General features: G+C 46.1%; 1 non-coding gene across 1 annotated transcript; it reads left to right on the forward strand.

Annotated features, from left to right (window-relative positions):
* The first annotated feature begins 19,423 nt into the window (after positions 1-19,423).
* On the forward strand, positions 19,424-19,530 carry LOC133245506 (U6 spliceosomal RNA). Its single transcript, XR_009735752.1, has one exon. It is a non-coding gene; the product is annotated as a U6 spliceosomal RNA (small nuclear RNA).
* Positions 19,531-23,401: the final 3,871 nt, after the last annotated feature.

The following is a 23,401-nucleotide window of genomic DNA, read 5'->3' on the forward strand; positions in this document are numbered from 1 at the left end:
TCAACAGATACTGATTGAGGATAGAAGGGTGAGCCAGAGAGACCACTCACAACTCGAGGAGTTTAAGGTTGCTCCCTTCTGAAAGGAGTCTTTGCACATGTTTCACCCAGCAAAGCATCTCAGAGGGTGTGTGTGTGTGTGTGTGTGTGTGTGTGTTTTCTGGCTCTTAAGTACTTCCCAAGTTTCTTTCAAGAAGTCCTCAAGTAGCATGACTAACCCCTGGAATCAGACAGTCGCATCGGAACCTTGGGTCCGGCCCCTATGTAATCTTGAACAAGCTATTTAGCCTCTTAGAATCTCAGTTCTATTTGTCAAATTTGTACAATAGTTATTTGGGAAGGCTATGTGGATTAAATAAAGTAGCTCATGGTAATTACTTAAGCTAGCACTTGGCTGTTAGTGTCTCCACTGCCAGTCTAATGGCCCACAGGCATCATTTGCTTTTCAAACGCTTGCTGCTTGATTGTTGCTTGGCAGAGAATGGAGAGTATAGTGGCCTTTTAAAATGTGGTAAAACATACGTAAAACCAAATTTGCCATGGTAACTATTTTAAGGTGTACAGTTCAGCAGCATTAGGTACATTCACTACATTGTGCAACCATCACAAGTATCCATCTTGAGAACTTTTTCACCATCCCAGCAGAAACTGTACCCATTAAACAATGACTTCCCCTTTCTTTCCTCCCCTCAACTCCATAGTTGACTTTATTCTACTTTCTGTTTCTATGAATCTCCTAGTTTAGGTACCTCATATAAGTGGAATCATATGGTATTTGTCCTTTTGTAACTAACTTATTTCACTTAGCATATTGTTTTCCAGGGGCTTCCCAGGTGGCTCAGTGGTAAAGAACCCCACCTGCCATTGCAGGACACGTAAGAGACAAAGGTTCAATCCATGGGTCGAGAAGATCCTCTGGAGGAGGGCCTGGCAACCCACTCCAGTATTCTTGCCTGGTGAATCCCATAGACAGAGGAACCTGGCAGGCTACAGTCCTGGGGTCGCAAAGAGTCAGACATGACTGAAGTGACTTAGCACTCACGCACACATTATTTTCCAGGTTCATTATGTTGTAACATGTCATAATTTTGTTCCTTTTTAAGGATGAATAATATTCTATTTTAGCATCACCAATTCAATGGACATGAACTTGGGCAAACTCTGGGAGATGGTGAGTGATGGGGAAGCTTGGTATGCTGCAGTCCATGGGGTTGTGAAGAATTGGAATGACTTGGCAACTTGTCAACAATAACAACAAAAAAATATATCCCATTTACAGACATATCACATTTTGCTTATCCATTCATCTGTTGATGAACATTTGGTTTTGTTGTTGTTTAGTCGTTAAGTCGTGTCTGACTCTTGCAAACCCATGCCCTGTAGCCCACCAGGCTCCTCTGTTCATGGGATTTCTCAGATAAGAATACTGAAGTGGGTTGTCACTCCCTTCTCCAGGGGATCTTCCTGACCCGAGGATCGGACCTATGTCTCCTGAATTGACAGGCAGATTCTTGAAGCCCGGACATTTGGGTTGCTCCCGCCTTTTAGCTGTTGTGAATAGTGTTGCTATGAGCATTGGTATACGAGTGTTCCAGTTCCTGCTTTCAATTTTTGGGGGTCTATTCTGACAAGTGGACTTGCTGGATCATACAGTTACTTGTACTTTTAATATTTAAAGGAACTTCCATTCTGTTTTCCACAGCAGCTGCCCTGTTTTACATTTCCACCAGCGATGCTATATGGTCTTCAAGGAGCGGGTGAAAGGGGTGTGCAACGGTCTCCCAGGGTGCCTTTGTGGAGACTTTCCTCCAAGCAGTGGAACCAGTGCAGTAAAAACTGAGGCAAGCCCAGAGGAGGTGTTTCAGGCGTGGAGGGAACTGGAGCTCCACAGACAAGGGGTGGAAGGGCCCAGAGCATGGGGTCTGGTGAGAAGATCCTGGAGGTGTGATGGCTACTGATGTGTGCCCACCATTCTGCCTGGTAGCAGAGGGGGCTGCCTCGGAGTCAGGGTGAAGTCCAGTCAGAGTGTTCCAGGCAGACCAGATCCATCTTAATATGAGGAAGACTTTCTGAGTGTCAGAGCTTTCCAGCATGCGAGTGGGGAGCACTCCATCCTTGGAGGTGTGAAAGGAGCCACGGAGGCCCTTTGGAACAGGAGGCTGAAGGGCATTAGAGGTCAGCCGAGTGCCTCCGGAGCCTGTAGAGCAGTGTGTTGTGAACATTTGCGATTTCAGAAGTCTGTGACTGGATTCCCTTTGCAGGCAAAGTCTCTGTAACTGGCTATTCCTGCCCATCCCGAGAGTCCTGCCCCAGCCTCTCTGAGGCCCCCGAACTGGCACAGACATCGCTCAGTCCCAGCCAGGGTGAGCTTCATTTCCATTTGCTGATGAGGATACTATATGATACCCTAAGCTTCTAAGTTTCTGTGGCTCCTGTCTACCTTTTCAATTAGAAATAGCCCTGTGTGCATGCAAAGCAAGGTTGCAGGGAAACAGTGCAAAGAGGAGCAAGGGGCACGAACTTTCCTGTTCAGCCCACTCTCCTGCCGCCAGCCCCTTACCTAGGTGCAGAGCTGACCTTACTTCTCTACTCAGCATTCGCCTCCCTGCCCTGGCCTGGCTTTCCCCTGCGCTCTTCTCTCCTTCCAACCATTCCACTTGTGCTCCTGGCTAGACCCACTTCCTGGGACACCATCTCTGAATCTCTCTACCTACACAAATCCCACCATGTTTTTCTGGCTCATCCAGGTTTCCTTTCCTATAGAAAGCTCACAAAGGTCTCCTTCTTCCGTAAGGCTCTGTTTGCCAGGATACTGCTTAAGGCAGTCCTTCATATAAGTTTATTATTAAGCACCCACTTGGCACCTGGAGTGTTTCATATGCTAGGGATACATCAATAAAGAGAAGAACAGCTCTGCTATCATTCAGCTTCTGCTGCAGCAGGGGACATAGAAAATAAACAGGGAAATACAAAAAGTCACTTATATAGGGATGATTGCTGCAAAGACAATAAACGGCCGACATAGGGAGGTTACTCTGGAGAGAATAGTCAGGGAAGATCTCTCTAGAAAGTGATTTGAGCCAAGACCTGAATTATGAAAACAGTCGACTGTGAGAGAGAGGCTGGGGTTGGGGAGCCTGGCAGGGACAGATGAAGGCATTCCTAAATAACCCCGGTTTGTTCAGGAACAAAAAGGCGGTCGCTGTGGCTGGAACATGGGGAAAAGGTGGGGAATGGATGATGTGACAGTAGAGAGATAGGCAGGGGAGGCGATGTCAACCACAGTACGGATCGCAGTGGACAGCCATCAAGGGTCTTGAGCATGAATCAGGTCTGATCTATGATGCATAAAAGATCACCCTGGCTGCTGCAGACAGAACAGCTTGTGGTAAGGAAAGATTAGAAGCAGGCAGACCAGTTAGGAGCCTATCGGAGTAGACCAGGCAGGAGATGATGGTGGCTTAGAGATGGGAGTTGGCAGTGCAGACAATAAAGAGTCAGGTTTGAGATATGTTTTGAAGATACAACTTCCCAGGATTGGGAGATGGAAAATCTGATGGAGAAGTGTCACCTTCTTTGTTGGGTTGTGGGGTTAGAGAGAAGGATGAGGAGTTCTCCAGATAGAGAAAGAGAAAAGAACATTCCAGGCAGTATTTGTTAAAGATTCAGAAGCAAAAGAGTGGATGGTGCTTTCGGAATGATGGTTGTGAATGGTATGAACTAAGTTTTCAAAAATGACATGTAAGAAATAGGACAGATAAATCCATAAGGGTGTTGAGCATGGGAAGGGTTTAAGCTCCATTTCTTGTAGGTAATAGGGAGCTATTGAAGGTGCTAGCACATAAGAGTTGCTCAAAATACATTTACATAAGAACCACATGTAGGAGCCCCAGAATTGATGTACAGAAAATGCTTTCACAGGTATTTCACGGGACCCTGTAGAAACAGCACGGTGTTTGGCAACTGTAGATTCTTGTCTCTGCCTGCCAAAGGCAACTTGTGCCCAGACTGGGCTCTTTTCCAGGATGCAGTCTGCCTGTGACTTCTCTGGGCATAAAGATACCTGTGAGACATAGCCAGGTGGCCAGAGGCAGGAAGACAAGCTATGCATCCCAACTAGCCTTCACTGTCCTTCTGGACCTCAGCAGCCCATGGCCAGCATTATCCAAATTAGGGCAAGCCCAATCCATGTACCTGTGGCATTTCTACCAGCCAGTACAAAGAGAAGCTTCTGGATACAATTCCTCAGGGACATTCATGTATCACTCCAGCTTGCCCAAGATTTTAGAAAGACATCAATGTATTCCTTGCAGCCACAGTTCAGTCTCCAAGAAGTTGTTTGATGCTAGGCCAATACCTCGCTCTGGGCCTCAGTTTCCCTGTCCTGAAAGTGAAAAGAATGGACTTAGTGACCCCACGTGCTCTCCATCCTTGGAACCCTGTTTACTTTTCTCCCTTCCTGTTCCCAACCCACTGGCATGTCTGCTCCTCACGCAGGGAACAAAGGCTCAGTGTTTGGACAGAGCCTGGTCCATGGTTGGTCTCAGTCCCGGGGGCCAAGAGGCCCAGTTGGATTTCATTGGAGGGAAATCAGAACCCTGTAAGGCCTGCCATGCCCATGCCTTCTGGAAAGTGTTTGCAAAGCCTGAATTCCCAACCCACACACTGGAGCAAGCCATCCTCCCTTTGAAACCTAAGCAAGTTTCAGGAAGAGCCATTTACCTGTCACGTGGTTTTCATAATTTCCCTGGCACCTTCGCTAATCATTGAAGTGGGTGTTGGCAGGTGGAGGGTGACCTCTAGGTCTGACGCGGACGTGCTGGACTGCAGCTCACTTGGAGGAGAAGAGCTGGAGCCGAGATCTTACAGGGCCCTCCTGAGGGTGTCCAGCTACAGGGATCTGCTCGTGAATATCGGGGGGTCCTGCAGTCCAGGAAACAAGCTGAACCGCAGGAGGTGAAGTGGATGATGCCTTGGAAAATTGAGTCAGGTAGCATTTGTGAGGCCAGCCCATGGGATGGAGGGAAGGGTGGAGGGTTGTGGTGCCGTCAGAAGATGCTGGCAGCTCAGGACTTGACAGGGATGTAAAGCACTGGGTAGATCTGTGTACTCTCGAAAATTATACTTCTTCATCTCTTCTCTCAACAGAGATTACTACGTGTTCTGTACCAGGCACTAGGGGTACAGGGCAGGGCATCCATCCAGTCCTTCCCTGCCCGGAAAGATGGACCAACAGGAGACGTGCCTTGTGGTTTCAACTGTAGACACTCAGAAGGGCAGATAAGCATGGCCCTGGGTGAGGGCCTTCTGGAGGTGGTGACATCTAGTTTCCAGATAAACTAGGTAAGGCCCGAAGAGAAATAATGGCTCCGGAGCGCTAGTGGAAAAAACTTGGACTTTGAACCAAACGGACCTAGTTTCAAGCTGACTCTCTAAACCTTTGTTTTCTCATCAGTAAAATGGAAACTATTATGACAATTTAGGAGATTAAATGAGTTAGGGAGGAAATATGCCTGGTTCAAAGTGGTGTCTCCTGAAATGGTTGGTTGGTAGAGGTCAGGGTTCAGGGGTTAATACAGAGTCTGGGGAGAAAGCCTCCAGTACTGCTTCCTCCTCAGCTTAAATGGACTCCTCCCACCTACCCCTGTGACCAAGGTTGGGGAGGTAGGCTCCGGGCCAGTATCCAGGTCCTGGTGGCCTCTTGCCCTGAGCTCCCTGAGGGTGTCAGTATAACAGGCTTCTGCGGGCCCAGTGAATTTCCACAAGTCAGGAGGGCCTCACTCTGAGGCTCACACCTCTGGAACTTGAGCTGTTGGCCAAGTTCAGGCAGTGCGAGGGGAAGGTAAGTGCTGTGTCGGCTGGATTTGGTGGGGAAATGGGCCTCCAGGGTAGGAAAGAAAAATAAAGAAAAGGATTCCTGCTGGAGCTTGCTTGTACAAACAGGGAGTTCTAAAGGTTCCCCTCCTGCCTCCGCTGCCCTAGGTCTTTACTGGAGAACTAGCTTCAGAATCTGGCCCAGCAAAGATCACTTCCTCCAGGAAGCCTTCTTGGATGGCCCAGTCCCTTTTGGGCTCTCATTCTTCTGACCTTGTGGATTTGAGTGTGGTTTTGAGTACTCACCCTCACAGGCCGAGTACTTGGTGCACAACCAGGCATATTTTGACTCAGATTGAAAGCTTCCACCAGAAAAGCAAAAGACAGAGAGGAGAAAATTCAATTCATTAAGCCCCTTACTATCTCACCCTAGGCTGTGCATTTTTTATGTCACCTCACTTAAATGTTGCAACCACCTTTCAAGGTAGGGATCACTCTCCATTTTATGTATGAAGAGCTGCTAAGTCACTTCAGTCGTGTCCGACTCTGTATGACCCCATAGATGGTGGCCCACTAGGTTCCCCCGTCCCTGGGATTCTCCAGGCAAGAACACTGGAGTGGGTTGCCATTTCCTTCTCCAATGCATGAAAGTGAAGTTGCTCAGTCATGTCTGACTCCTAGCGACCCCATGGACTGCAGCCTACCTGGCTCCTCCGTCCATGGGATTTTCCAGGCAAGAGTACTGGAATGGGTTGCCATTGTCTTCTCCAATAAATGAAGAGACTGAAGCTCAAAAAGTCTGAAGATGGGAAATGCAAGTCCACTGGACTCTGAAGTTTATTTAACTCTGGGTGGGATGGTGGGAGCAAGGGGGAGGGAAGTCCAAGTGAGAGGAGATATATGTATACATATAGCTGATTCATTTCATTGTACAGCAGAAATTAACACAACATTGTAAAGCAGCAGTACTAAAAGGAAAAAAAAACACAGTATCAACCCACTCTTTAAAATAGTAATACAAATTTTAATATCCAAAAAAAAGCAAGGTCCTCTGGAAAAAGTATGCACTTTGTGGAGAAAGGAGTTTAGGAAATGTTTTGTGAAGTATCCCTCTTGGATCTTCCAACCCACCCCCAATAGTATGTTCAAGGCTCTGAGAAGTCCTGCAGAGAAGATATCGGATTGACTTTACTTAGTCCAACACGCCCTGAGGGACACCTCAGTCCCATGACAGTTGTTAACATTCCTTGAGGCCCACGGGCACACACTTTGGGACATGCTGTCTAGGAAGCAAAGACCACCAAAGTGGGCAAACTCGGGAGCAAGTTCTCTGAGCTGAACTCGAAGCCTGAATTAGAACTGGGGCAGGGAGGAGGGGTGAAGAAGAAGGGCAAAGCTTCTGGGAGTGAGTACCATGAGGGTCTGGATGGGGAGGCCACAGCTTCAGGCGAAACCCAGAACCTAAGTACCCAAACTGTTAACACCTTTGACCACAGAAGTCTGTCTTTAAAGCCAGAAGCATGGAGAGACACTAGTCACGCTCTCAGGCATTGCAGGCAGGGGGCAGCAGTTGAAATGAGTAAGAGTCTGTCTCTGCTGTGTAAGGTTACAGGTAAAATGCAGCCCAAGGGGCTTCAGTCAAACTTCAGTCAGGTCAGCAGTAGAAGATCTAACTTGTCTCCTAAAATCACATGCATGGTCCTGCCACAGCACTTTGCTCCTGTTCCACACCCTGAGATGCCCTCCTTCCTGTTCAGCTCCATCTTCCCAGCGTCCACCAGGCAGCGCATCTGTCGAGAAGACCTTGAAGACGCCGTGCTCTCTGCCTTCTCTGGCATCAGGAAGCCCTGATGCATTTCTGCTCCTAAAGGAGACGCTGGTGACGTCCGAGACTTCTGATCAACAGCAGGACCTGAAATCTTGGTTAGAAGATGAGGCAAAGAAATGGTCTGCTGAATTCTGCCCCAGACTGATCACCCCTGGAGTACTCTCCACTGGCTGACCACTGCACAGCCAGAAACACGGGTGTGTCCATGTGTGGATAGCCCATGTGGGAGACCCCTGGAAACTATCAGGTGAGGCACAGGTGAAGGAAAGAGGTTGGAGTTCATTTATAGATGGGAGTGCAACCCAAATCTTCAAGCAATACCTCACACCTGTCTAGAGCAGAGCATCTCCAAATGTGTCCCCGAACCAGCAGCATTGGCATCACTTTGGAATAAGTTAGAAATACAAATTCTTGCACACCGCCCCTCCCAGACCAACTGAGTCAGGAGCTCAGAAAGGAGCCCAGTCAAGAGTTCTGATAAGGCCTCCTGGTGATGTTGAAGCACTCTAAATTTTGAGAACTGATGACCTGCAATTATTCTTGTTATAAGAATCACTCCTCTGGAAAACAGCGTTACTCTCCTTTGCTGTGCAAAGCAGCTCAGAGAGGACATTTGTTCCATCTGAGGATCCACAGCAGATAAACTGCAGACTGGGGCTCTCAGTCCAAGGCATTTTCAAGCCTCTTAGCAGCCAAGCAGAGCTGCGTATCTAAGGTAGTAAGAGTGCTGGTTGCCTTGGCCCCAGAGAAAGCCTTAATTGGCTCATTAATAGATGTGATTAGAAGGAATGGAGAAGCCTATATCTTTGAAGTCCCCAGGCTGTGATAGAAGCTCATGCAGGGAGCTTGCTGTAGCTAATTAAAGCTGAGCTGTGTTTCCTGTCAAGAGCCCAGAGTGTTAATGGCTTCAAGCGAGGAAGATCAAGCTTCCATTTCCATTCAGGGGTAATGGATAGAACCAGCAGAATGCGGAGGAGAAGAAAGGGCCTTGTAAAGGCACAGAGCCCCTGAGCCCTCTTCTGAAGTACATGCCCAAAGAGAAAATGCTGGCTTTAGGGGATCTGGGGGACCCCGGATTCCCCACAGAGACAACCCAGCCTGTCATTGTCTTCATTCTTTTATTTTATGATTTTTGAGCATTTCAGCCTCTGGTCTCTAATTGCACCTGCTCAGGTGTGTGTGAATTGGAAGTGGTGAGGGAGGGCTAGGTGACAGTCCCGGTGATAACAGAATCTCAGGGGCTGTGAAGGTTCTGGTCCCAAAAGTCGTATCTATGATCAGCTTCCACTGCTATAACCAGGACTATTTGATCAATCACCTTTTCTCAAGTCCTTACTAAATGCCAGATACAAGCTGATAATGTTTTACAGGATCTCATACGATGCCCTCAGTGATCCTACAAAAGATGCAGGAGGCACAGGTACATTAGGTAAGTGACTTGCCTGAAGACAGAGCTGATTCAAAATCCCTTGTTCCTAACCAGTAAGATAACCAAAACTTCTCTACCCTTACATTTGAATCAGTTCTAATGAGGTGGATGAAACTGAAGCCTATTATACAGAGTGAAGTAAGCCAGAAAGAAAAACACCAATACAGTATACTAATGCATATATATGGAATTTAGAAAGATGGTAACAATAACCCTGTACATGAGACAGCAAAAGAGACACTGATGTATAGAACAGTCTTATGGACTCTGTGGGAGAGGGAGAGGGTGGGAAGATCTGGGAGAATGACATTGAAACATGTATAATTTCATGTATGAAACGAGTCACCAGTCCAGGTTCAATGCACGATACTGGATGCTTGGAGCTGATGCACTGGGATGACCCAGAGGGATGGTATGGGGAGGGAGGAGGGAGGAGGGTTCAGGATGGGGAACACATGTATACCTGTGGCGGATTCATTTCAATATTTGGCAAAACCAATACAATATTGTAAAGTTTAAAAATAAAATTAAATTTAAAAAAAATTACAGAACAGAGAAAAAATAAATAAAAAAACTTCTCTACCCTTGAACTTTCTTTCTTGGGGCTCAGAGTCACTTCAAGCTGGGAATGCTAATGATGCTATCCCACCTTCTGGTGAGGGGAACTGGGACCCCTCATCCTTTCATCTCCTTCTCCCCACCACCCCCTCCACTTCAGGGGAGATGACTGAGGACGGAACTTTTCCTGAGAACACCTTGTGGTTGGGTTAGGAAGTCAGACTAGACCCCAGCTGGTGGATATAAGCACAGAGCCAATATTTCTGAACCAAGAATCAAGACAGGTGATATTGAGAATGGCCTAGTCTTATCTGATTGATTTTATTTCTCTGAAAAGTTTGATGAAAGCAATCAAATCATAGAAAGTCTGTGAGCAGATATAGCCTTTAGTGAAACTATTATTACATAAATATGAGTACAAAAAACCAACCCCAAGTTGATATTTCCATTCAAATGAGACCCAAGTAGTTTAAACAAGAACTAAAACTGGATACCCAGCAGGTGATCAGTGCAATTCCCCAGGAACCCATCTTTGTGCAGGGGTCCTGGTTCAATACCTGGTCAGGGAACTAGATCCCACATGCTGCAACTAAGACCCGGAGCAGCCAACAATTAAATAATTTTTTTTTAATGAATGATCAAGAGAACCAAGAACTTGCATCTAAACAAATTGCCTCAGAAACATTCCTTTCTTGGCAGAAAGAGGGTTAACCTGTTTGCATGACCCTACCTCTCCCTGGCTCAGCCCCCCTCCCCAGAAACCTCAATCAAATTAGCAGGAGGCCTAGGTCAGAGGGTAGAGCTAGGGCAGGGCCAAGCTGAGAGCCCTGGCAGGGTGGAGGGGGCGGGACAGGGTCACACGAGCACCGTCACTCAGGACCCCTCCACAGAGATGGCTTAGGGGGAGTGTCCCCAGCTTCCCCTGCTGCTCAGCAGCTCAGGCTTACCTTGGTGTACTCAGAGGTCTGTAGGTCCGTGGCCCAGCTAAAAACACACAGGCCCCAGGAAAAAACACACAAAGAAGCCCTGGCTCCTTCCCTGATGTTGCTGCCCCCTCCACATGTCCCCCACCCCACAAAACAGGGAAACAATAAGGATGCCAGCTCCAGGGTGTGGTTGGGATATGGAGCACAATGACCACTGGACAGCCGGTGGGAATGGCTGTGGGGACTGTTAGATGGCACATTGCTCATAATGGCTTCCATAAAATCAGAAAGAGATGCTGAATGCGGAGAGGAAAACAGACCAAATCATGCTTCCTTGCCCTCCCCACCTGGCTCTCTTCCTCCTCCTGCAATTGAGGGGAGCAGCCTGGTGCAGCAAAGAGTGGGTGCTCACTACCAACAGGGACCACGCACGGCCCACTTGCCGAGACTCATTCCTCACCAAGCCCTGGGCGGTAGACACATGAGCACACATTACTTCACTAATTTTCACTGCCAATCTTCAGAGGTGGGATTAACTCCATGGAAAAGATGGGGAAATTGAGACTAGGGAGACACAAAGATGTAAAACCATGCACAGTCAGCTGGTCCCAAATTTCAAGGCTGAGGCAGACTAGAAACCCAGGACCTAAAGCCCCCACACTCTACTGCCGTCTCCCCCAAAGACTTCTGGCTCCATCCCGGCCACTCACTTGTCCCGTTTCATTGGGAAAGTGCTTCCTGCTGTGCCTGCTAAAGTCCTACCCCTCTTCAAGGTGCTGCTTGCTCAGTCACAGTGGCTTGGTCAGGTGCCCTGTCTCTCCACGACCACTGGCACTGTGATGCCATTTCCACTATAGTCAGAATTGGGATAGCAGCAAGGGTTGAAACATGCCTTCTTCTGGAAAGGGTTGTGTGAGCCTGGGCCTCTCCCCCCAGACTGAGATCTTTGGGGAAACAGAGCCTGTATTCTCAGCAACATGTTCCCCCACACCACCCAACCACACAGCCTGGTTCAGAGTCTTGTGCAAAAGAGGGAGGAAATAGATGTGTCTAGTCAAGTGTCCCTTCTCCAGGCCAGTTTCCTCACTAAATGCTATTGAGTTGGACTAAATAAATGGTTCAAAAAGGCCAGGATATATGCCTTATACAACCCACCCGACCCCATTGCCTCTCTGACCATATCTCCTACATTCCAGCAACAATGACTTCCTAGTTCTCCCTTCAAGACAACAGTCAGCCCTGCTTCAGGGACTTTGCACTTGCGACTCCGCCTGAGGGGTCTTCCTCCAGATTCCCCCATGGCTTCCTCCTTCAGGTCTTTTAAAAACACAATTCAAATTTGTGCCGCCATCTGCATTCTGAGACTCTCTCATCTACTTTCTTTTTTCCATCGTGTTTATCAATGACTTACATTTTTAAGAAATGCTGGGCTGCTCAGCTGGCTACCTCAAAACTCCCAGGCCAGCTAAGTCTGGAGCTCAAGGGTGGGGACCATTTGTACTGTACAAAATCTCTTCTCTAGGTATTTCAGATGCACATGCAGGGTTGGGAACAGCTGTAAAAACAAAAACACAGAACACTGGAACAAACTAAAATCCCCCGTCCCCAGCTGGGACATGGCTTGAGTTGACCAAGACTCAGCCTCAACTCTGGTTTTCATTCCACCCCTACCCTCCACCAAGCATCCATGCCCCCTCACAAATACACGGAGCGCCACCGGTCTCTGATCATAGCAGCCCTTTGGTATTTCTGTTCAGCTTTTCTCATGCTCTCTCCCTTCCTTTAACTTTCCTCTCCAGCGCTTTGAACTCATTCTCTAAGTAGCTGCTGATACCACCTACTCTTGGGCAATCTGTTATCCCCTCCACCAACCCTACCCCTGCCAAGAGTCCCTACGCCCTCCTCTGCACTCAGAGGAGCATGCACGTATCTTTGGTAAAGGACTCATCACACCATCTTGTCAATTTTTCCAACGTGCGTCCTTCCCTGTTGACCATGACTTTGAAGAAGGCCACAATGGAGTCTCATCTGTCGACATTCCCATTATCTGGCAGAGTACCTGGCACACACTGGGTGCTTCCTAAACACGGAGCATGGGAGTAGATGCCCTAGGGACTGGACAGCTGCTTAAGCACTTGCATGCTTGGCAAAGGGTGTAGAGTAGGTAAAATTTGTCTTCAAACAGTCCCATCGTTTTCCAGCTTCATCTCAGCACAGCTGACCATGGACTACTTTCAGTTCAAGCCTGCCCTTAGGACAGACCCTGACATCAATCTCATACCCCTTGTCAGTGTAAGCACCCCCTACCCCGCCCCTGCCTTTCTAGAGTGCCTGGCTCTGTTTCCAGGGGGAATCCAAGCCTTCTGCCACAAAGGTTCTAGACACGGAAACAGCACTCAGGTGATCTTGTGTTCATGGGAAGGACTTCCTCTTAGTTCCCCCAAGTCAGATGACAAGCACTCAGCCCTCTGCACTATGGGATATAACCAAATTTATCCCCGATAGTGCTCCAAACAGAAAGGAAAGACATCACAAGCTCTGAAGCAACAGGACAGCTCCACAGTTTGGCATGAACTATCAGAGATCACTGTGTACAGCCTCCTAACTCTTTAGACAGATGAAGACCCCAGATGGTTCAGGATACTTGCTAAGGTCACTGGGACTTGGTGGGACTCAACCCCTTTCTGTGGGGGGTTCTCACCCTGCCATCCTTCCCATCTCTCGCCCCTCGCCTGCCAGAGAACGGCTGGACTTCCTCTTAACGAGAGCCCTGATTTATGTCGGCTGGGCCCAATTAGCACCAAGCTCTTTCAGGCCGCCAAGGGCCCCGCCGGCCAGCAGCTGAGGCCTGTCTGGCAGGACATACTTGGATGATGAAGCCATGCTGTGTGCTAAACTCGGCGCAGGAAAGAGCAGCTCGACTTGGACGCCCACCAAAGGCTGCCAGGCTTGGCTCCTGCCCACGAGTTGGGCAACCAGGCTGTCTGGCAGGGGATGAGGGCCATGCTTCCCAGGCGAGAGGGGCGAGGCTGGCCGGGGAGAGCACGCGCCCGGGCGGAATGCCCTTCCTGGGGCTTGGTGGGGCCCAGTCAGGGTGGGTGATGGGAGAGCCCTGAGCTGGGAAGCAGGAGAGCTGGACTCAAACGAAGGTCCTCCCCCAGCTGCTTCCTGGGTGACCAGGTACACTGTGCCTCAGCTCCTCCTCTGTAAAGTGCGAAAGACTTCTAGGTCTGCCTCAGGAAACACACGAGCAACATAGCAGATGCCAAAAAAGTGCCTGTTGTCGTTAAGCCTCAGTTTCCTCATCCATAAAATGGGAGAAGCGTGGTGCCTCCCTCCCAGAGCTGGAGTGAGGAGTGCTATGTAGTGCTTGACACGGATGAAGGCTAAAACTTGGCCAGGACTTAACCCCTTGTATGATTAGTATTACATCCGGGCCGCCATTTCACCTCTCTGATGTTTCGTTTTCTAATAGGCCTTCTTGACATGGATTGGTATGAAAATCAGATTCAGATACCGAGGCCCAGAAAGTATCGACAGCTTCTGTAAGTTGGTACAGCTGAGAATTGCTAGATCTGGGTTCTGAATTTCAATCTGTGAGTCTGTGTTTCATCTCTGGTGCCAATATCCACTCACGCCCCACCCACTGGCTTTCAGATTGACTTTTGGTGGTGGAACTGGCATGGACAGGCCTAAAGTCCCAACAGACACAGCCCTGGGTGCCCCCCATCCATCAGATTAGCCCTGTTATTGAGGGTAGCACTTCTAAAAAGCCCAACCTTCCAGGAAAAGAGACTAAACCAGAAAGCAAGGCAGGACTGGCCTGACCACTCGGTGAGTGACACACCAGCCCTGACACCATGACCATGGGCTCCAAGCCCTGTCCTGGACTGCCCACATGGATGCCTGGCCTAGGCCACTCCTGTTATAGCCTTCTTCTTCAACTGTCCTAGGTCCTCCCTGCAGTACACAATAGAAGCTCAGACGAGGGAAGAGACACCTAGATTTTAATCTCAATTCTTCCACTGACTTTTATTAGACTTTGGGTAGGCACTTTTAAGTCTGGGAGAGACTCGCAGGGGAGAAGGGGAGGGTGGGATGAATTAGGAGAGTAGCATTGGCATATATACACTGCTGCTGCTGCTGCTGAGTCACTTCAGTCGTGTCCGACTCTGTGCGACTCCATGGACGGCAGCCCACCAGGCTCCCCCGTCCCTGGGATTCTCCAGGCAAGAACACTGGAGTGGGTTGCCATTTCCTTCTCCAATATATACACTATTATGTGTCAAATAGACAGCTAGCAGGAAGCTGCCGTATAACACAGGGAGCTCAGCCCGGTGCTCTGTGATGACCTAGAGGGGTGGGCTGGGGGTGTGGGGGAGGGAGGCTCAAGAGGGAGGGGATATATGTGTAGGTGTATCTGATTCCCTTTGCTCTACCGCAGAAACTTATGCCATGTTGTAAAGCAATTATTCTCCAATTTTAAAAATTAACTTCTACTAACCAAAAAATAAGAGATATTTGGGGGCCTGAGCACCTTTCTGAAAAACGGCAATACCAGGCAAACTGATGACTGTGGATGCCTTTCTCACAGTAGGATCTTTTTCGTCTTATAAACTCTCTGGTGGTGAACTGACTGACTCCTCTGTGCTTTGTGCTTCTTTCTGTTTCTCCGATATCTCTTCCTTAAATAAAAGCAAACAACCCCTACTTCATCGGTTAATGTCTCTGGGATATCCAGATGGGGGATAAAGAATGCAAGGAAGATGGCTGTGAAGTCCAGATAAATCTGCAGCTCTTCGTCTCCACTTGGAGGACAGACCAAGGCCCTCGCCAAGCCCTGTGAACACGAGAGCCTGCAACTCCCAGAGAAGTAAACACGCTTCAGGGCAAGAGGGGAGCCAACAGACATCAATAAGCTCAGAGGGAGAGGTTTTTGAATCTTTAGGCAGAGTGTTCATTCATTTGGGGGAAGTTATGTATTACTAGATCCCAACCTGGTCTAGATCAACTACAAGATGCCCGTGAAATGCCTTAAGTTTCCTGTCCCAAACCTGTCGCCATCCCCCCACCCTCTTGCCTTCTGAGGAGCTCCAGGTCTCTTGATTTATTCTAATTCCACCCCATACACAGCCTCCACCCCGGTGCTGAGCATGCACAAGGCACTCAATAGAAGCTCCATCCATGATCCTCAACTGATTGGGGCCCCAAGTGGAGTCTGTAAAGATGTGATCACCAGGGGTTAGTTCTGATTTGAGTAGGTGGCAGGTGCCCACTTTGGCTAAACTCATGTCCATTGCAGTCTGTGGATTCCAGGAAGGATGGTCAGCTCAGCTGTGATTCATTTCAGCCACACAGCCTCTGGGTGTGACCTCAGATAAGTGGTGGAATGCATGAATGTTCAGATCACGGACATCAAGACACCCTGATCCAATCAGCTTATAAACGAATACATGTCTGTTTATTAACCAGCAGATGGTGTCTTTCTGATCTCTCAACTGGGTGTGGGTAGTCCAGAGGATCTGAGACAGAAGGAGAAGATATGTGAGAATGGCAAGCACAATAGTTTATGAAAATGTTAGTCACTGGATGTGGAAAGAAAAGGTCAAAGACAGAAAACAAATTTAACTCTTGGTGTTATCATACAAAATGATTATACTAATATTTCCTCATTCCATAGAAATTTCTTACTTTCCTGGACTCAAATTTCACATTCATCACAGCCTTGTCAAATAAGCCTTATCATGCCCACTTTTCAGATAAGGAACTTGAGTCAGTGAGGACTGAGATGGCTTTCTCCAGCATCTTGTTAACAAAATGATTAAAAATCAGTGCTATATTTTTGAATCATAGAAGGCCATCAATTTGACCAGTTTCCTTCCAGAGTGAGAATGATGTAAAAAAGAATTCTAAAAGATTATGAATCATAAAACTTCCTTCCAAAGTGTCTTTATTATTTAGTTGCTATGTCTTGTTTGACTCTTTTGTGACCCCATGGACTATAGCCTGCTAGGCTCCTCTGTCCAGGGGATTCTCCAGGCAAGAATAATGGGGTGGCTTGCCATTTCCTTCTCCAGGGGATCTTCCTGACCCAGGGATCGAACTCACATCTCCAGTATTGGCAAGAGGATTCTTTACGACTTAGCCTTATAAAAATAAACCTATGGCAATTTTCCTCTGAAAGACCTTTCCTCTCTCTAATTTTACTTTAAATGACTCAGTCTTTGGTTTCTACTCTTAATCCTTCGCTCTCTTTTCTTATTTTACACACTTTTTCTAAGTGGTCTTATTCACATAATGAGTTTCAGTGTATCTTCTCATCTGTCCATCTCCAGCATGAATTCTACTCCCGAGTCACACCTGCATGTTTTACTGTAGGCATTTGGTCTGAGCAATTCAACAACACTTAAAACTAGACAGTTTTAAGAAAATGAAGCAGTTTCTGTCCCCAAGGTAATACTATTCTTTCCTTCATACTCAATCATGAAAGAAAGTGGGGGAGGAAAGAGGGGGAAGAAGGGAAGGAGAGAGAGACAAAAAAAGAAGGAAGAAAAACAGAGAGAAGGAAGAAACAAAAGATGGTGGATGGAGCTGGAAGAGTCTGCAAAGGTTGTGTAGTCCAACTCTTCATTCTGAAGACGAAAAAGCTGGCTAGATAGAATCAGATCTGGAACTGGAAACCCTGCTTCCCTGACATCTGGCTGGGATCTTTGTAAGAGCAGCGACACAGAGCCCTGAGAAATGACACTGAGGAGGCAGAGGGCCAGGGTGGAAAGCTGGGCCTTCGCTTCAGCACACTCTTCACAGTGTGTGGCCGTCCATTTGTCTGTTTACATGGGCGATGTCTGTCTTTGCAGAGTCAGCTCCATGAGACCAGGGACAAGGTCATGTTCACTACTATGTTCCTAGCATCCAACGCAGGACCTGTGCTTCCTAAATATTCGCACCATTCGTTGTTGCAACAACATAGAAAGTATCCAGGAATTCATTTAACCCAGAATACAGCATACCACTGTGAAAAAGACTGTAACACTAGCGTAGGACACAGATTATCTGAATAAGCAGACACATTCCTGTTCTTGGACAGGGCGGACTTAGCATTAAAAAAAATCATGTCTCTTCTCTGAAATCAGTATAAACATTTAACACAAGGTCAATCTGAATTCCAATTGATTTTTTTGAGAACTCAATCTACTTATTTGAAAATATACAGGGAGGAATACAAATGGATTTAAGCTAAACGCTTTAAACATTGAAAAAAGAAAAATGAAGGGAGGAAAACTCACCTTCCCAGATACTGACATGATACAAAACCACAGTATAAACGCACTGTGGTACTGATACAAGAACACGTGGGCAAATACGCCGCTGGTACAGAACAGAGAGCTCAGACACAGCCATTCTCACACACATGTGTTGTGCTAGATTCTACTTTCCCCTCCAATCCCTTCTCCACTGTTCTCTACTCTACTCTTGCTCTGAGAGGCTGGCCTTTCTGCATGGTAGTAACCATACCCCTTTCCCAGAGAAGTTTGGCCATGGAGAGGGGATATCATCAGAGATCCACATGATCATTGCAATAGATTCAGAATATGCAATATTATGGGAGATAAGAAAAATAAACGAAATACAGTTGTATTTTATATACTTGGAAAGTACAATCATAAACTGAAGATTTTTAAAGGCTATTTTTAAGAGCATCAGAAATGATGAAATACTTACGGAATGGTTTTACAAAGGATGGCAGGTTGTATACACTAAAAACCTCAAAAGATCACTGAGGGGAAGTAAAAAAAAAACAAAACTACAGAGAGATTAGCCATACTTATGTATCAGAAGACAGTGTTTTTAAGGTGTAAATCTGGAGAATCATTGCAATCATCATTGCAATTTAAATCAAAGTCTCAGCAAGCTTGTGTCCAAAAATAGACAAACTGATTCAAAAATCTGTATGAAAATTCAAATGATTCAAGGTAGCCGTACAAATACATAAATGAAGAACAAGGTTGGAAAATTTATACTGCCCAGTTTTTTGACTAAGTATATTGCTGCTGCTGTGTCACTTTAGTCATGTCCGACTCTGTGCAACCCCATAGACGGCAGCCAACCAGGCTTCCCATCCCTGGGATTCTCCAGGCAAGAACACTGGAGTGGCTTGCCATTTCCTTCTCCAATGCATGAAAGTGAAAAGTGAAAGTGAAGTCGCTCAGTCGTTTCCAACTCTAGCGACCCCATGGACTGCAGCCTACCAGGCTCCTCCATCCATGGGATTTTCCAGGCAAAAGTACTGGAGTGGGGTGCCATTGCCTTCTCCGACTAAGTATAAGGCTATAGCAATTTTTTAAAAGTGTGGAGTTCCTATAAATACAGATATCTAAATTCAAAGAAGAGTCCAAATATGTGCCATGCATAAATAACCAATGATTTTTGATAAGGGTGCCAAGATGATTCAATATAGAAAGGACGATCTTTTCAACAAGTGATGCTAGAACAATGGATATCCATTTCCAAAAAGAAGGAAAAAAGAAGAAGAAAAAGAAGACCTCGATTCTCACCTCGCACTTCATACAAATTCAACTAAAAATGGATCACTGACCTAAGTACAAAACCTAAAACTATAAAGCTTCTAGAAGAAAACAGAGGAGAGAAAATCTTAATGACCATGGGTTAGGCCGAGATTTTTTAAATAAGATACCCAAAACACAAATTATAAAATGAAAAAATTGATAGCTTAGATTTCTTCAAAATTTGCTCTTCATAAGTCCCTATTAAGAAAATGAAAATACAAGCCATGCACTGGGAGAAAATATTTGCAAAACTATGTTTAACAAAAGACTTGCAAACAGAATACCTAAAGAACTAACGCATCGTGCTCGCTTCAGCAGCACATATACTAAAATTGGAATGATACAGAGAAGATTAGCATGGCCCCTGCGCAAGGATGACACGCAAATTCGTGAAGCGTTCCATATTTTTTTAGAAAGATGGTAACGACAACCCTGTATGAGAGACAGCAAAAGAGACCCAGATGTATAGAACAGTCTTTTGGACTCTGTCGGGGCCGGTGGGGGGGCGGGGGGATGATTTAGGAGAATGGCATTAAAATGTGTATAATATCATATAAGAAACGAATCGCCAGTCCAGGTTCGATGCAGGATACAGGAAGCTTGGGGCTGGTGCACTGGGATGATCCAGAGGGATGGTATGGGGAGGGAGGTGGGAGCGGGGTTCAGGATGGGGAACACGTGTGTACACCCGTGGCGGATGCATGTTGATGTATGGCAAAACCAATACAATATTATAAAGTAAAAAAAATAATCATAATAATAAAAAATTAAAAAAAAAAAAAGAACTAACACACCTCAGTAAAAAGCCAAACAAACAGCCTGATACAAACGAGCAAAACATTTCAACAAGTGACTCACTAAAGAAGGTATAACAATGTCAAATAAACACAGGAAAATATGCTTAACATCATTAGTCATGCAGACTGAAACCACAGTGGGATACCACTTCACACCCACTAGCATGACTATAATTACAAATATGGACAAGGCCAAGAATTGGTGAGGAGGTAGAATGACAGGGAAAAAATAAGACCAGGAGCTGACTGCAGCTCAGATCATGAACTCCTTATCACAAAATTCAGACTTAAATTGAAGAAAGTAGGGAAAACCACTAGACCATTCAGGTATGACCTAAATCAAATCCCTTATGATTATATAGTGGATGTGACAAATAGATTCAAGGGATTAGATTTGATAGACAGAGTGCCTGAAGAACTATGGATTAAGGTTTGTGACACTGTACAGGAGGCGGTGGTCAAAACCATCCCCAAGAAAATGAAATGCAAAAAGGCAAAACGGTTATCTGAGGAGGCCTTAAAAATAGCTGAGAAAAGAAGAAAGCTAAAGGCAAAGAAGAAAAGAAAGATACCCATTTGAATGTAGAGGTCCATAGAATAGCAAGGAGAGATAAGAAACTCTTCCTAAGTGATCAATGTAAAGAAATAGAGGAAAACAATAGAATGGGAAAGACTAGAAATCACTTCAAGAAAATTAGAAATACCAAGGGAACATTTCATACAAAGATGGGCACAATAAAGGTCAGAAATGGTATGGACCTAACAGAAGTAAAAGATATTAAGAAGAGGTGGCAAGAATACACATAAGAACTATACAGAAAAGATCTTCATGACCCAGATAACCATGATGGCATGATAACTCACCTAGAGCCAGACATCTTGGAGTGTGAAGTCAGGTGGGCTTTAGGAATCCTCACTACGAACAAAGCTAGTGGAAGTGATGGAATTACAGCTGAGATATTTCAAATCCTAAAAGATGATGCTGTGAAAGTGCTGTACTCAATATGCCAACAAATTTGGAAAACTCAGCAGTGGCCACAGGACTGGAAGAGGTCAGTTTTCATTCCAATCCCAAAGAAAGACAATGCCAAAAAATGTTCAAACTACCGCACAATTGTACTCATCTCACACACTAGCAAAGTAATGCTCAGAATCCTCCAAGCTAGGCTTCAATAGTACATGAACCGAGGACTTCACGTTCAAGTTGGATTTCGAAAAGGCAGAGGAACCAGAGATCAAATTGCCAACATCCGTTGGATCAAAGAAAAAGTAAGAGAATTTCAGAAAAACATCTACTTCTGCTTCATTGACTATGCTAAAGCCTTTGACTGTGTGGGTCACAACAAGCTGTGGAAAATTCTTCAAGACATTGTAATACCAGGCCACCTTACCTGCCTCCTGCAAAACCTATATGCAGATCAAGAAACAACAGTTAGAACCAGACAGTTCTAACAGGCAATTAGACAGTTCTAACAGTTAGAAAAACAGACCAGTTCCTAATTGGGAAAGGAGTACGTCAAGGCTGTATATTGTCACACTACTTATTTAACTCATATGCAGAGTACATCATGCAAAATGCCAGGCTGGATGAAGCACAAGCTGCAATCAAGATTGCTGGGAGAAATATCAATAACCTCAGATATGCAGATGACACCACCCTTATGGCAGAAAGCAAAGATGAACTAAAGGGCCTCTTGATGAAACTGAAAGAGGAGAGTGAAAAAGCTGGCTTAAAACTCAACATTCAGAAAACTAAGATCATGGCATCTGGTCTTATCACTTCATAGCAAATAGATGAGGAAACAATAGAAACAGTGACAGACTTTATTTTCTTGGGCTCCAAAATCACTGTGGGTTTCCCGAGTAGCTCAGCTGCTAAAGAATCCACCTGTAATGCAGGAGACCCTGGTTCAATTCCTGGGTCGGGAAGATTCACTGGAGAAGGGATAAGCTACCCACTCCAGTATTCTTGGGTTTCCCTGGTGGCTCAGCTGGTAAAAAATCCACCTGAAATGCAGGAGACCTGGGTTCTACCCCTGAGTTGGCAAGATCCCCTGGAAAAGGGAACCGCTAGCCACTCCAGTAATCTGGCCTGGAGAATTCCGTGGACTGTATAGTCCATGGGGTTGCAAAAAGTCAGACACAACTGAGAGAGTTTCACTTTCACAAAATCACTACAGATGGTGACTGCAGCCATGAAATTAAAAGACACTTGCTCCTTGGAAGGAAAGCTATGACCAACCTAGACAGCATATTAAAAAACAGAGGCCTCACTTTGCTGACAAAGGTCCATATAGTCAAAGCTATGGTTTTTCCAGTAGTCATGTACATATGTGAGGGTTGGACCATAAAGAATGCTGAGAGCCAAAGAATTGATGCTTTTAAATCGTGGTGCTGGAGAAGACTCGTGAGAGTCTCCTTGGACTACAAGGAGATCAAACCAGTCAATCCTAAAGGAAATCAACCCTGAATATTCATTGGAAGGAATGATGCTGAAGCTAAAGCTCCAACACTTTAGCCACCTGATGCAAATCACCTGATGCTGATTCATTGGAAAAGACCCTGATGCTGGGAAAGACTAAGGGCATAAAGGGAAGGGGGCAGCACAGGATGAGACGGTTAAATAGCATAACCAACTCAGTGGACATTGATTTGAGCAAACTCTGGGAGACAGTGGAGGACGGGGAGCCTGGTGTGCTGAAGTCCATGGGCTTGCAAAGAGCTGGACACAACTTAGCGACTGAACAACAAAGGTCAAGCAAGCATTAAATATTTGAGGAAGTTTGCAGGCCGGTGTTATCAGAGCCACTGCCAGCCTGAATTGTGCCTTTTGGAATCAAACATAGATGCAGCCCCTTGCCCTGGATTTCACTGCCCACTAAGAGTGCCCTTGTGCAAGGCACCACCCACCCAAATGCTCGGTGCAGTGACTCTGGGTGCCACTCTTCTGTGGACACTCATGACCTCTTCCAAAAGGCATCTGTGTCTCAGATGACTCATGCTCTTTCGTAACTTCTTAGAAGACCATGAAAGTGTTTATCAAAGGAGAGGAGATATTTTAGAAGCCTCTTGCTATCAATATAATTAATAATCATGATAAAAGTAACATTCATGCCCTTGACAGTACACAAAGCACCTTCACATCCAACAGCTTGATCCCCACAACACACCTGTGTGCTGTGTTACTACTGTTCTTACTTCACAGATGAGGAAATTGAGGTCTCAGGGATTAGGCTAGGAGTTGTGAAGCCTCTTCTTATACAGCATATAATTAAGAGTTATAAACTCTTAATTACCACATAAATGTATAAGCCTAATTGCACAAGCAACATTAGTCCTACAAGGACCCACAAAAAAGGGAAAAGCTGCAAGTCACTCGTTCCTAGATTTACTTGACCATCAGTAACCCCACTTACCCCACTCTTCACTCTGCTTGAGTCCTTGTTAACAATCTCAGTAACATCTTATGTCAGTCTGGGCCTC

The sequence above is a fragment of the Bos javanicus genome, chromosome 3 (assembly GCF_032452875.1).
Source record: "Bos javanicus breed banteng chromosome 3, ARS-OSU_banteng_1.0, whole genome shotgun sequence".
Lineage (NCBI taxonomy): Eukaryota > Metazoa > Chordata > Mammalia > Artiodactyla > Bovidae > Bos > Bos javanicus.